The 14,638-nt window shown below is 46.4% G+C and overlaps 1 protein-coding gene across 1 annotated transcript in view; it reads left to right on the top strand.

Moving 5' to 3' along the window:
• Positions 1 to 109: 109 nt before the first annotated feature.
• Positions 110 to 14,638, top strand: part of LOC115462760 (methionyl-tRNA formyltransferase, mitochondrial-like) — a 387,082-nt gene continuing 372,553 nt past the window's right edge. The window contains exon 1 of the mRNA XM_030192747.1: positions 110 to 142. The gene's annotated coding sequence lies outside the window, so the exon portion shown is untranslated. The remainder of the gene's footprint in view (positions 143 to 14,638) is intronic.

Here is a 14,638-nt window from a genome sequence, read left to right as displayed (position 1 = left end):
TCATACATTATCAGTGAACCAACCTTGAATAAAAAAAAAAAAAATCACAGGCACAGCCTTGTGAAACGTACAATTTAGGACGAGCAAGAATCCAATCCAGTCAAGACGTCGCTGCAGGATAAAAAGTGAGAAGCATGATCAGGTATTGGCTGCTCTTATTACAGTTGTGATCACTTCTCCTCGCTTTCACAACTGAATTAACACCGAGTGAGTCATAAGTAAGCTATTGAAAAGATCTTTATTGAGGAGAACTGGAAAAGTGAATGACTTTTTATTCCTGGACAAACGAGAAACAAAGTTCAGACCCTTTTAATCCAACAGTTACATGTCACAGTTATGAAAAGAAAGTTATTTCTTGATTTATTTATTAGGATTTATTTATCGCCTTTTTTGAAGGAATTTTATTTATTTATTGCATTTGTATCCCACATTATCCCACCTCTTTGCAGGCTCAATGTGGCTTACAATTCATCATGGATACTGGCAGTAGAAGAGAATATACATTTGGTTCACAGAGGGTTAAGTGTTACATGGTGGTGAAATACATGATGGTGTTAAAGCAGAAAGACATTGAAAGACAATTCTGGAAGTTTTAAAGATTATACAGTTACACCTGTTGATCTTTGTGATATATCTTGTCGAAGAGAGAGGTTTTCAATAGTTTGCGGAAACTGGTCAGTTCATAGACCGTTTTCAGGTTACGTGGCAGCGCGTTCCAGAGCTGCGTGCTCGTATAGGAAAAGGTAGATGCGTGCATCGATTTGTATTTCAGACCTTTACACTTGGGAGGATGAAGATTAAGGAATGTGTGAGAAGATTTTTTGCGTTCCTGAGTGGTAGATCTATTAGGTCTGACATATAGGCTGGGGCGTTGCCATGGATGATTTTATGGACTAGGGTGCAGAGTTTGAACGTGATGCGTTCTTTTAGTGGAAGCCAGTGTAGTTTTTCTCGTAGGGGTTTCGCGCTTTCGTATTTTGATGAGCCGAATATTAGTCTGGCTGCCGTGTTCTGGGCCGTTTGGAGTTTTTTAAGTATTTGCTCTTTGTGTAGAGTGAGTTACAGTAGTCCAGATGGCTGAGTACCAATGATTGTACCAGATTGCGGAAGACAGTCCTTGGAAAGAGTGCTCTAACTCTTTTTAGTTTCCACATTGAATGAAACATCTTTTTAGTTATGTTTGTCGCATGATTCTCAAGTGTTAGGTGTCGATCAATGGTGACTCCAAGAATTTTTAGGGTGTCCGAAACTGGTAGATTTAGTTTCGGTGTGTTAATAGTGGTAAATTTATTCTTATTGTATTGCGAGGTGAGTACCAGACATTGGGTTTTCTCTGCATTAAGTTTCAGCTGAAATGCATCTGCCCAGGAATTCATGATGTGTAGGCTTTGCGTGATTTCATTGGAGATTTCTCTTAGATCTTGTTTGAATGGTATGAAGATCATTACATCATCAGCGTATATATATGGGTTTAGGTTCTGATTCGATAGTAGTTTGGCCAAGGGCGTCATCATTAGGTTAAATATGGTTGGTGAGAGGGGGGATCCCCGTGGAACTCCGCATTCAGGTGTCCATGTAGCTGATGTGGTCGAATTTGATGTCACTTGATATGAGCGTGAGGTTAGGAACCCATTGAACCAATTGAGGACGTTACCTCTGATTCCGAAGTATTCGAGGATGTGTAGTAAAATTTCATGGTCAACCATGTCAAATGCGCTTGACATGTCGAATTGTAACAGTAGAATATTATTGCCGTTTGCTATCAGTTGTTTGAGTTTGGCCATGAGCGTGACTCAAATTGTGTGGACACAAGGTTTACTCCCACCTGATTCAATATCACTTAACACAAAGCATTCATAGTAAATCCTGTAGTATCTACGCCGTAAGAGATATAAGCTCGGATGTTATATTCCTACCATTTTCCTTGAATTATTATTTGATGATAAATCTTTGAATTGTGCCTTGCCTTAATTTGTGGACTTAAGGTGTAATTGTCCCTTAAAGATATATTTTGTGTAGTTACGCGACCCCTCGGCTAATTATTTGCTTTAAGATGGTGACATTACTCTTTCTGTACAAGGTTTTTCTTGTTAAATATTTTTGAAATTACATAGTAGATGACGGCAGAGAAAGACCTGCACGGTCCATCCAGTCTGCCCAACAAGATAAACTCATATGTGCTACTTTTTGTGTATACCTGACCTTGATTTGTATCTGCCATTTTCAGGGCACAGACCGTAGAAGTCTGTCCAGTACTAGCCCCGTCTCCCAACCACTAGCCCCGCCTCCCAACCACCGGCTCTGCCACCCAATCTCGGTTAAGCTTCTGAGGATCCATTCCTTCTGAACAGGATTCCTTTATGTTTATCCCATGCAGGGCCGCCCTCCCGCCGCCAACCCTTCCCCGCCGTCACCTACCTTTGCTGGCGGGGGACCCCAATCCCCGCCAGCTGAGGAGGTCCTATTCTTCCCGCGAAGGCTTCGTTCTGTTTCTGACGTCCTGCATGTTGTACGTGCAGGACGTCAGACTCAGAGAAACAGAACAAAGCCTTGCAGATCAGCCAGCAACGTTCTGTTTCTGTGAGCCAGCCGAGGTCCTCTTCTTCTGGCGCAAGCTTCGTTCTGTTTCTGTGAGTCTGATGTCCTGTACGTACAACGTGCAGAACACCAGAAACAGAACAAAGCGTTTGCGGGAAGAAGAGGACCTCCTCGGCTGGCGGGGATTGGGGTCCCCCGCCAGCAAAAGTAGCCCATGGCGATGGTGGGGGAGGGTTGGCGGTGGGAGGGGGGTCGAGAGGGTCGTCGGCAGGGGGGTCCAGGGCCAAATCTATGGGGGCCTAGGCCCCCCTGGCCCCATGTAGCTATGCCACTGCTTCATAGGATTTGTGTTTCAGTCTCCCTCACTCTGTGGACTACTGCCTATAAATGTTAATGTTAATGTAGGAAGTATTTTTTCACAGAGAGGGTGGTGGATGCTTGGAATGCCCTCCCGCGGGAGGTGGTGTAGATGAAAATGGTCAAAACAAAAAAACAGCACCACGGGCCTTTAAAATGGAACAAAGTTCTTTAATGAATGAGCCTTGACCCGACACGGGCCGTGTTTCGGTGACTAGCACCTGCGTCAGGGGTCTACATATCAAGCATACATATATAAGCCTATATAAACACCTAAAGCATTTAATATTTTAACATTGCATTTAATAATTTAACATTCTCATATATTATTATATAGTAATTTGAAAATAAATGGATAATTAATCAAAACAAAAATGGTAATGGTAACTCACCACAGTGATGACGTGGAAAACTTGGGGAATAACTCGAATATTTTCATCTACAATATTCCTTACTTTTGGACAAAAAATTTTTCATATATTAATATATGTTTAAAATGCTTATTTTAATTATTAATAATATATTTTATAGAAAGGCCATATTATATAATACTGGCTATAACTGAATTTAAAAATAATTTTTTTAAAACATTTTAAAATATACAACAAATTTCAAACATTACACTGATAATATCATGAGCCTTCAAAAACATTCAAATCAGCACAGAATCAATAGATATATACATCTTCAAATATAAATGGTAACAGAATTCAAACATGCGTGGGATATGCATAAAGGAATCCTGTGCAGTAGGAATGGATCCTCAGAAGCTTAGCCGAAATTGGGTGGCGGAGCAGGTGGGGGGAAGAGGGGTTGGTGGTTGGGAGGCGAGGATAGTGGAGGCCAGACTTATATGGTCTGTGCCGGAGCCAGTGGTGGGAGGCGGGACTGGTGGTTGGGAGGCGGGAAATACTGCTGGGCAGACTTGTACGGTCTGTGCCCTGAAAAAGGCAGGTACAAATCAAGGTAAGGTATACACATATGAGTTTATCTTGTTGGGCAGACTGGATGGACCATGCAGGTCTTTTTCTGCCGTCATCTACTATGTTACTATGTTACTATCCTGCTTATAATCGAACGAGAAAAACGCCCAAGTTCCGACCTAAATCGGGAGATGGACGTTTATCTCACAAAAACGATTAAAGCGGTATAATCGAAAGGCGATTTTTGGACGTTTTCAACTGCACTCCGTCGCGGATGCGGACAAAGTTGATGGGGGCGTGTCAGAGGTGTGGCGAAGGCGGAACTGGGGCGTGGTTATCTGCCGAACAAAGATGGGCGCATTTCACCGATAATGGGAAAAAAGTATGCGTTTTTAGCTAGAATTTAGGACACTTTTCCTGGACCCTGTTTTTTCACGAATAAGGCCCCAAAAAGTGCCCTAAATGACCAGATGACCACTGGAGGGAATCGGGGATGACCTCCCCTGACTCCCCCAGTGGTCACTAACCCCCTCCCACCACAAAAAAATGATGTTTCACAACTTTTTATTTTCACCCTCAAATGTCATACCCAGCTCCCTGGCAGCAGTATGCAGGTCACTGGAGCAGTTATTAGGGGGTGCAGTGGACTTCAGGCAGGTGGACCCAGGCCCATCTCCCCTACCTGTTACAATTGTGCTGCTTAATGCTTATTAGTCGTCCAACCCCCCCAAACCCACTGTACCCACATGTAGGTGCCCCCCTTCACCCCTTAGGGCTATAGTAATGGTGTAGACTTGTGGGCAGTGGGTTTTGAGGGGGATTTGGGGGGCTCAACACACAAGGGAAGGGTGCTATGCACCTGGGAGCTCTTTTACCTGTTTTTTTGGTTTTGTAAAAGTGCCCCCTAGGGTGCCCGGTTGATGTCCTGGCATGTGAGGGGGACCAGTGCACTACGAATCCTGGCCCCTCCCACGAATAAATGTCTTGGATTTATTCGTTTTTGAGCTGGGCGCTTTCATTTTCCATTATCGCTGAAAAACAAAAACGCCCAGCTCACACATTGTTGAATAAAACATGGGCGTCTATTTTTTCCCAAAATACGGTTCGGTCCACCCCTTCACGGACCCGTTCTCGGAGATAAACGCCCATGGAGATAGGCGTTTTCGTTCAATTATGCCCCTCTATATATGTTACTATGTTACTATGTTAATGTAGATAAGGGAATAGTTTCCCTGAATACTTGTTTCCTTTGTAAAATATGGCTGATTACTTGACAAAGTTCCCTTTGTAAATATGTTTAAAAATGTATAAATAAACAATAAAAATGGAATAGGATAATACTTCAGTGGTACCAAATAAAGGCGCTTTTTACAAAGGCGCATAAGGCCTACACTCGTGCGTCAAATCGTCATTACTGCCTAACTAAGCAAGTGTTGCCTGGCAGTAGCTCTGAGTTTGGCCTGCGCTGAAAACCCGCAGTAGAAAATCATTTTCTATTTTCTACTGTGGTGGCGTTCCCGGTGGTAACTGGCAGTTGGCCCGTGCTGGACGGATACCGTGCGGGTAACGCGTGAGCCCTTACCGCTAAGTGAATGGGTGGGGTTAAGGGCTCAGGCTGTAAATAGACACGCGCTGGTTTTCATTTTGCCGTACGCCAATTTCCTGGCCTAATTTTTTTTTTAACCTTTTTTCCAGACGCGGTGGAGAAATGGTCCAGCGTGTGTGCAATATAGGCACCCACACTACCGCAGGCCACTTTTTGGTGTTCTTTTGTAAAAGGGCCCCTAAAACAGTTACATTTATTTTATTTGTTACATTTGTATCCCACATTTTCCCACCTATTTGCAGGCTCAATGTGGCTTACATAATACCGTAAAGGCGATCGCCAAGTCCGGTATGGAAACAAATACAATTTGATATTAGGGTCGGGTAAGGTTAGTATATTCAGCTACATAGGGATCGAAGATAGGAAGGAATATATAGTGTCCAATACAATCTATGGTTTTGCTGTGTTGCAGGGTTGAGGCATCGAAGTTAGGTCGGTGGGGAATGCTTTTCTGAATAAGTAGGTCTTTAATGATCTCCTGAAGTTTAGATGGTTGTAGATTGTTTTCACAGACTTTGGCAGTGCATTCCACAGTTGTGTGCCTATGTAGGAGAAGTTGGATGCATGAGTTAGTTTGTATCTGAGTCCTTTGCAGCTTGGGTAGTGGAGATTCAAGTAGGTACGTGATGCTTTGGTTCTGTTTCTGGTTGGGAGATCGATCAGGTCGACCATATATCCTGGGACTTCACCGTAGATAATCTTGTGGACCAGATTTTCAAGGTGATACGTTCCTTGATTAGGAGCCAATGCAGTTTTTCTCGGAGGGGTTTGGCACTTTCGAAACGTGTTTTACCGAATATCAGCCTGGCTGCTGTGTTTTGGGTTATCTGGAGTTTCTTTGTGAGTTGTTCTTTATATCCGGCATATATTCCATTGCAGTAATCTGCATATCTCATCACCATTGATTGTATCAGGTTGCGGAATATTTCCCTTGGGAAGAATGGTTTTATACGTTTAAGTTTCCACATTGAATGAAACATTTTCTTTATAGTGGAGTCTACTTGGCTCTCGATTGTAAGATTGCGATCAATTGTAATGCCTAGTATTTTGAGGCTATCTGAGATGGGGAGGGTGTGATCTGGGGTGTGTAAGGTTGTGGGTTTATAATTAATGGGATGAGAGGATGAGGCAGTGTGTTTTTTCAGTGTTCAGTTTCAATTGAAATGAATTTGCCCATGAGTCCATGATATCCAAACCACCCTTGATTTCATCGGTGATTTCTGTTGGATCGTGTTTGAAAGGGATGTAAATTGTGACCTCATCAGCATATATGAACGGGTGAAGGTTTTGGTTGAAGAGGGATTTGGCCGGGGGGGGGGGGGGGTCATCGTTATATTGAAGAGTATTGGTGAGATAAAGATGAAAGCATATTTAGTTTGGCTCTGTTCTAATAACCAGTGGAAGTTCTTAGATCAGAACAAATTGACACAGGCTTGTACTGTCAGAGAAGGAATATTACTGTAAACCGACAGGATGAAATGCTCAATATAAAAAAAAAAAACCCAAATCCTGTCCCTAATGAAGGGTTGTCTTTAAAGTACAGGCCAGGACTCATGTCGCTCGTTTTTTTGATTCTGCTGCTCAAAGTCCTAGGACAGGAATGACTAGAGTGTTCTCGCCCTGGCACTTAGCCCTTGCTTATCATCCCTAGAAACTGCCTTTTGATTATTTCGGTGTCTTTGACCCCAGCACTTCAGTTACACTGTAACCAGACTCTTTCTCTTTCTATGGAAGCACTATCTGGTTCACAGAAGGAGTATCATGACATTCCTTCACACACAAACAGATTTTCAGACATCTCCAAATAGAGAAACATTGCAGCTTTTTCCCATCTGTCAGACAAATCGTGATAAGCTGCAACACACATTATAGCCAGGTACCAGTGAGACAAAAGAAATCCTGTTATTTAAGGAAGAGATGAGGTATAATAATTAGCTCCCAAGCTTTTGCTGAACCTTACGATGCCTTTTCAACTTAATGAAGAAATATTGCTTCCTACATTCTGTCCATTTGTAGCAGGGCCGCCAAGAGGGGGGGGGGGGGGCAAAATTCCCCGGGCCCGGGCCTCCAAGGGGGGCCCAGCGCCGGGGTCAGGCTGCCGGCGCTGCAGTCCCCGGTCTCACCTGCCTGCCTCCTCGGCTCTGGGCCCCCTTCATTCGAAGCAGAAGTCGCAGATCGCGTGTCTTCTGGCCTTCCCTCCCTGTGTCCCGCCCTCGAGGAAACCGGAAGTTACATCAGATGAGGGCAGGACACAGGGAGGGAAGGCCAGAAGAGACGCGATCTGGCCTAGTCTCTCGGCGGCCCTGATTTGTAGGCCAGTTGCAAAATGAACCCTAGAAAACTAGCTGACATCTTGTATATACTTCTGCTATCAACAGGCATCTATGGGCAGGGCTGGTCTTCGCAATAGTGGGGCCCTGTGCAAACCAGTTCAGTGGGCCCCCCTGCCCCCGTCTGCCACCATAAGCCACAATTTGTCAGAGTGTAAAAGGAGGTTTAAAGCTCTCGGAACCCCACCTCACCCCATACCTTGATGTGCATCCACCATCTTTCAGTAGAGAGCAGCAGAGGCTGGCAGCGATTTTCATATCCCTTCAGCTGCCGAGCCCAGAATCTGCTCACTGCTGCATCCTGCCCTTGAGGAAGCAATAACATAAGTACATAAGTACATAAGTAGTGCCATACTGGGAAAGACCAAAGGTCCATCTAGCCCAGCATCCTGTCACCGACAGTGGCCAATCCAGGTCAAGGGCACCTGGCACGCTCCCCAAACGTAAAAACATTCCAGACAAGTTATACCTAAAAATGCGGAATTTTTCCAAGTCCATTTAATAGCGGTCTATGGACTTGTCCTTTAGGAATCTATCTAACCCCTTTTTAAACTCCGTCAAGCTAACCGCCCGTACCACGTTCTCCGGCAACGAATTCCAGAGTCTAATTACACGTTGGGTGAAGAAAAATTTTCTCCGATTCGTTTTAAATTTACCACACTGTAGCTTCAACTCATGCCCTCTAGTCCTAGTATTTTTGGATAGCGTGAACAGTCGCTTCACATCCACCCGATCCATTCCACTCATTATTTTATACACTTCTATCATATCTCCCCTCAGCCGTCTCTTCTCCAAGCTGAAAAGCCCTAGCCTTCTCAGCCTCTCTTCGTAGGAAAGTCGTCCTATCCCCACTATCATTTTCGTCGCCCTTCGCTGTACCTTTTCCAATTCTACTATATCTTTTTTGAGATACGGAGACAGTACTGAACACAATACTCCAGGTGCGGTCGCACCATGGAGCGATACAACGGCATTATAACATCCGCACACCTGGACTCCATACCCTTCCTAATAACACCCATGAAAAGGGGGTGGGACACAGCAGCAAGGAGGATCTGGATGCACATTAAAGTACAGAGCGGGCATAGGCGGTCGGTGGCCCAACTGTTTGGGGAGGCTAAAGGGGGTGGGGTTAGGGGCGGGGTTAGGGGCAGGGCCGGGGTGGGGCTTACATCCATAATTGTCTGACAACACACAGAAAAAAATAAGTAAAAATAAAAGTTACAATTAACACCTTTTATTAAATGTAACATAACATAGTAACATAGTAGATGACGGCAGAGAAAGACCTGTCTAGATATTACATATGTATCATATGTCAAAAAAAGTGGTTGCTCAAAGGGAGGTGCGCTCCGGAGGGGGGAGGGTGTGCTGTGCTACACCTGGGGGGGGGGGTTGCGCAGTGGCGACCCGCCCCGGGTGTCAGCTGCCCTCGCTATGGCACTGGATCACAATCTAAGTCAATTCATCACAAACAATATAAACCAAAAGCATTAGGGGCTTATAGCCCATTTAGTTATGTTTAAACAAAAGAGATGTGCATGAAACAAAATATATTTTTTTTTACTTGTTTTGTTTTAAATGGTTCTTCAGAGTCATCAGCAGCACCTACCTCTGTCTCCTGAAATCCAACGTACATGCCAATTTCTGGGTGTGGAACGGAAGTGGGAGGGAACATCTTTCAGACTCTCAGTCTCTTTATGCGAACAGGAGTACATGGGACGGGAGTGAGCGAGCGCTCGAAGGCGGGCTCAAGGCTGACTGGCTGCCTGAGCTGAGGGCGGGGCGAAGAAAGAAGAAGCACTGCAGGTACACAGGACCGCGGCGGCGCGCCATGTGAGAGCCCGAGTGGTCGGAACTCGATAACTGCCTGCATGGGCTGAATCGGGATGGCGTGTCAGTGTCGGCCCGAAATAGATGATCCTGCGGAGCGGCGAGGCCCGGGCGGGCGGAACTGGGGGCATGACGTGTCATGTCGGCGTCGTCGTGTCGTGGTAGGTCCGACCTGTCAATCAAGATACGATCCTTCGGCTGGGGAGGCTTAGCCTCCCCAAGCCTCTTATACCGGGCGCCTATGAGAGCGGGGATGTGTTCCGAGACAGAAGGACAGACATGCCAGAGATGTGGGGCCTCTAGGCAGGGCCGCCGAGAAGGGGGGGCAGGGGGGGACAAATTCCCCGGGCCTCCAAGGGGGGCCCGGCGCCACAGTCCCACCCGCCCTCCGTTGTCGACCGTCTGCCACAGGGCCAAGCCCCCTGCATTGAAATCACAGCACCTTTCACTTCCGAGTGAAAGCGCTGCAGGCAGCAAGGCAGCAGATCACCTCCCGTCGGGCCTCCTTCCCTCCCCGTGTCCCGCCCTTGTCTGACGTAACTTCCGTGAGGGCGGGACACAAGGAGGGAAGGAGGGCCAAAGGGTGGCGATCTGCTGCCCTGCTGCCTGCAGCGCTTTCACACGGAGGTGAGAGGCGCTGTGATTTCAATGCAGGGGGCCGACTTATTTGTCCTGTTTGTCTGTGTTGATTAGATTGTAAGCTCTGTCGAGCAGGGACTATCTCTCTTCATGTCCAGTGTACAGCGCTGCGAACATCTAGTAGCGCTATAGAAATGATAAGTAGTAGCAGTAGCCTTTGGGATTCCGGAATCTTGCTACTCTTTGTCCTTATCTCTTATTTAACCCTCATCCTCCCCGTCTCATCTGCCCGCAACCTCGGAGTCATCTTTGACTCCTCCCTCTCCTTCTCTGCGCATATCCAGCAGATAGCCAAGACCTGTCGCTTCTTCCTCTTTATCATCAGCAAAATTCGCCCATTCCTCTCGGAACACCCCACCCGAACTCTCGTCCACGCTCTCATTACCTCTCGCCTTGACTACTGCAACTTACTCCTCACCGGCCTCCCACTTAGCCACCTATCCCCCCTTCAATCCGTTCAGAACTCTGCTGCACGTCTTATATTCTGCCAGAACCGATATACTCATATCACCCCTCTCCTCAGGTCTCTTCACTGGCTTCCAATCAGATACCGCATTCAATTCAAGCTTCTCCTTACCTACAAATGCACTCAGTCTGCTGCCCCTCACTACCTCTCTACCCTCATCTCCCGTTACGTTCCTGCCCGAAACCTCCGTTCACTGGACAAATCCCTCCTCTCAGTACCCTTCTCCACCACTGCCAACTCCAGGCTCCGCTCATTCTGCCTCGCCTCACCCTATGCTTGGAACAACCTTCCCGAGCCCTTACGCCAAGCCCCCTCCCTGCCCATCTTCAAGTCTTTGCTTAAAGCCCACCTCTTCAATGCTGTGTTCGGCACCTAACTCTTACCTTTCAGGAAATCCAGACTGCCCCTATTTGACTGCCCCTATCAGACTGACTGCTCACGTGTCCTTTAGATTGTAAGCTCTTTGAGCAGAGACTGTCTTTCTATGTTAAATTGTACAGCGCTGCGTAACCCTAGTAGCGCTTTAGAAATGTTAAGTAGTAGTAGTAGTAAATCAAATGGGGCAGTATAAGTTTCCAGAATAGAAGTAGGTGGTTATGTGCCGAAAGCAATCTACACCTCTTCCCTGGGCGCCCTGATCTCATCTCATGGTTTTCAGTATCATCTCTATGCTGATGACACCCAGCTATATCTCTCCACACCAGACATCACCGCAGAGACCCAGGCAAAGGTTTCAGCCTGCTTATCCGACATTGCTGCCTGGATGGGTGACTTATACCGCACTAAATTTTACCAAATTAGATAACACGGCGTGGCCGACCATAATGGGGCTTGTATAGCTCTGCATGGCATGGGCGACTTATACCGCTCTCATTTTTGCTGCATTAAATCGAAAATCCGGCGTGGCCGGCCATAACGGGGCTTAAGGTCTGTCGCTGTAATGGCATGGATGGCTTATATCGCATTAATTTTTCGAATTAGATAACTCGGCATGGCCGGCCACAACGGGGCTCTTTTTTTTTTCTTTTGTTTTTTACCACGACCGCTACGTCGCCATGGCGTTCGCCGCGAGGTCTAAAACCCATATGTGCGCTGCGTCGTCATCACTGCCTGTTCATTCATCGAGACCCATGCTGCTTCAAAATACATAGTAACACAGTAGATGACGGCAGAAAAAGACCTGCTGATGACTCTATGCTGATGACTCCCAAATCTACCTTTCTACCCCTGATATCTCACCTTGCATCCAAACCAAAGTTTCAGCGTGCTTGTCTGGATGTCTCAACGCCACCTGAAATTAAACATGACCAAAACCGATCTTCTCGTTTTTTCCCCCCAAACCCACCTCCCCACTCCCCCCATTTTCTATTTCTGTTGATGGATCTCTCATTCTCCCTGTCTCCTCAGCTCGAAACCTTGGGGTCATCTTTGACTCTTCTCTCTCCTTCTCTGCTCATATCCAGCAGATCACCAAGACCTGTCGTTTCTTTCTTTACAACATCCGTAAAATCCGCCCCTTTCTTTCCGAGCACTCTACCAAAACCCTCATCCACACCCTTGTCACCTCTCGTTTAGACTACTGCAATCTGCTTCTTGCTGGCCTCCCACTTAGTCACCTCTCCCCTCTCCAACCGGTTCAAAACTCTGCTGCCTGTGTCGTCTTCCACTAGGGTCGCTTTACTCATACTACCCCTCTCCTCAAGTCGCTTCACTGGCTCCCTATCCGTTTTCACATCCTGTTCAAACTTCTTCTACTAACCTATAAATGTACTCACTCTGCTGCTCCCCAGTATCTCTACACACTCATCCTTCCCTACACCCCTTCCGTGCACTCCGCTCCATGGATAAATCCTTCTTATCTGTTCCCTTCTCCACTACTGCCAACTCCAGACTTCGCGCCTTCTGTCTCGCTGCACCCTAAGCCTGGAATAAACTTCCTGAGCCCCTACGTCTTGCCCCATCCTTGGCCACATTTAAATCTAGACTGAAAGCCCACCTCTTTAACATTGCTTTTGACTCGTAACCACTTGTAACCACTCGCCTCCACCTACTCTCCTCTCCTCCTTCCTGTACACATTAATTGATTTGATTTGCTTACTTTATTTTTTGTCTATTAGATTGTAAGCTCTTTGAGCAGGGACTGTCTTTCTTCTATGTTTGTGCAGCGCTGTGTACGCCTTGTAGTGCTATAGAAATGCTAAATAGTAGTAGTAGTATGTCCAACCGCCACCTGAAACTGAACATGTCCAAGACCGAGCTCATCGTCTTTCCACCAAAACCCACGTCTCCTCTTCCTCCACTTTCTATCTCAGTTGATAACACCCTCATCCTCCCCGTCTCATCTGCCCGCAACCTCGGAGTCATCTTTGACTCCTCCCTCTCCTTCTCTGCGCATATCCAGCAGATAGCCAACACCTGTCGCTTCTTCCTCTTTAACATCAGCAAAATTCGCCCTTTCCTCTCTGAACACACCACCCGAACTCTCGTCCATGCTCTCATTACCTCTCGCCTTGACTACTGCAACTTACTCCTCACTGGCCTCCCACATAGCCATCAATCCTCCCTTCAATCTGTTCAGAACTCTGCGGCACGTCTCATATTCCGCCAAAACCGATTTACTCATATCACCCCTCTCCTCAGGTCACTTCACTGGCTTCCAATCAGATACCACATTCAGTTCAAGCTTCTCCTTCTTACCTACAAATGCACTCAGTCTGCAGCCCCTCACTATCTTTCTACCCTCATCTCCCCTTACGTTCCTGCCCAAAACCTCCGTTCACAGGACAAATCCCTCCTCTCATTACCCTTCTCCACCACCGCCAACTCCAGGCTCCGCTCATTCTGCCTCGCCTCACCCTATGCTTGGAACAACCTTCCTGAGTCCTTACGCCAAGCCCCCTCCCTGCCCATCTTCAAGTCTTTGCTTAAAGCCCACCTCTTCAATGCTGCATTCGGAACCTAACTCTTACCTTTCAGGAAATCCTGACTGCCCCAACTTGACTGCCCCTATCAGATTGACTGTTCACGTGTCCTTTAGATTGTAAGCTCTTTGAGCAGGGACTGTCCTTCTATGTTAAATTGTACAGCGCTGCGTAACCCTAGTAGCGCTTTAGAAATGATGAGTAGTAGTAGTCTTTGGGATTCCAGAATCTTGAGACTCTTTGGGAATCCACACAGAATCTTGCTACTGTAGGATTCCGGAATCTTGCTACTCTTTGGGATTCCGGAATCTTGTTACTCTTTGGGATTCCGGAATCTTGCTACTCTTTGTCCTTATCCCTTATTTGTCCTGTTTGTCTGTCCTAATTAGATTGTAAGCTCTGTGGAGCAGGGACTGTCTCTTCATGTTCAAGTGTACAGTGCTGCGTACGTCTAGTAGCGCTTTAGAAATGATGAGTAGTAGTAGTAGTAGATGCCTAAAACTAGGCCGTTCCTTATAAAATCACCCCCACAATGGACTACTCCATGGAAAGAGTTTGATTTCTCCGCTGAAATACATTATGTTGGTACATAGATCGGGTACTCGGAAGTAAAATGTTCAGTATTGATTTGTTCAAAAGGCCACTCTGGGCTTATTAACTAAGTCAGCACGGATTTAGTGAAGGGAAGTCTTGCCTCACCAATCTAATGCATTTTTTTGAGGGGGTAAGCAAACATGTGGACAATGGGGAGCCGGTTGATATTGTATATCTGGATTTTCAGAAGGCGTTTGACAAAGTGCCGCACGAAAGACTCCTGAAGAAATTGCAGAGTCATGGAATCGGAGGTAGGGTATTATTATGGATTAAGAACTGGTTGAAAGATAGGAAGCAGAGAGTAGGATTGCGTGGCCAGTATTCTCAGTGGAGGAGGGTAGTTAGTGGGGTCCCGCAGGGGTCTGTGCTGGGTCCGTTGCTTTTTAATGTATTTATAAATGACCTAGAGATGGGAATAACTAGTGAGGTAA

Source organism: Microcaecilia unicolor, chromosome 1 (genome assembly GCF_901765095.1).
Source record: "Microcaecilia unicolor chromosome 1, aMicUni1.1, whole genome shotgun sequence".
Lineage (NCBI taxonomy): Eukaryota > Metazoa > Chordata > Amphibia > Gymnophiona > Siphonopidae > Microcaecilia > Microcaecilia unicolor.
The sequence above is the reverse complement of the archived record's forward strand: the minus strand, read 5'-3'. Positions and strand labels throughout refer to the sequence as shown.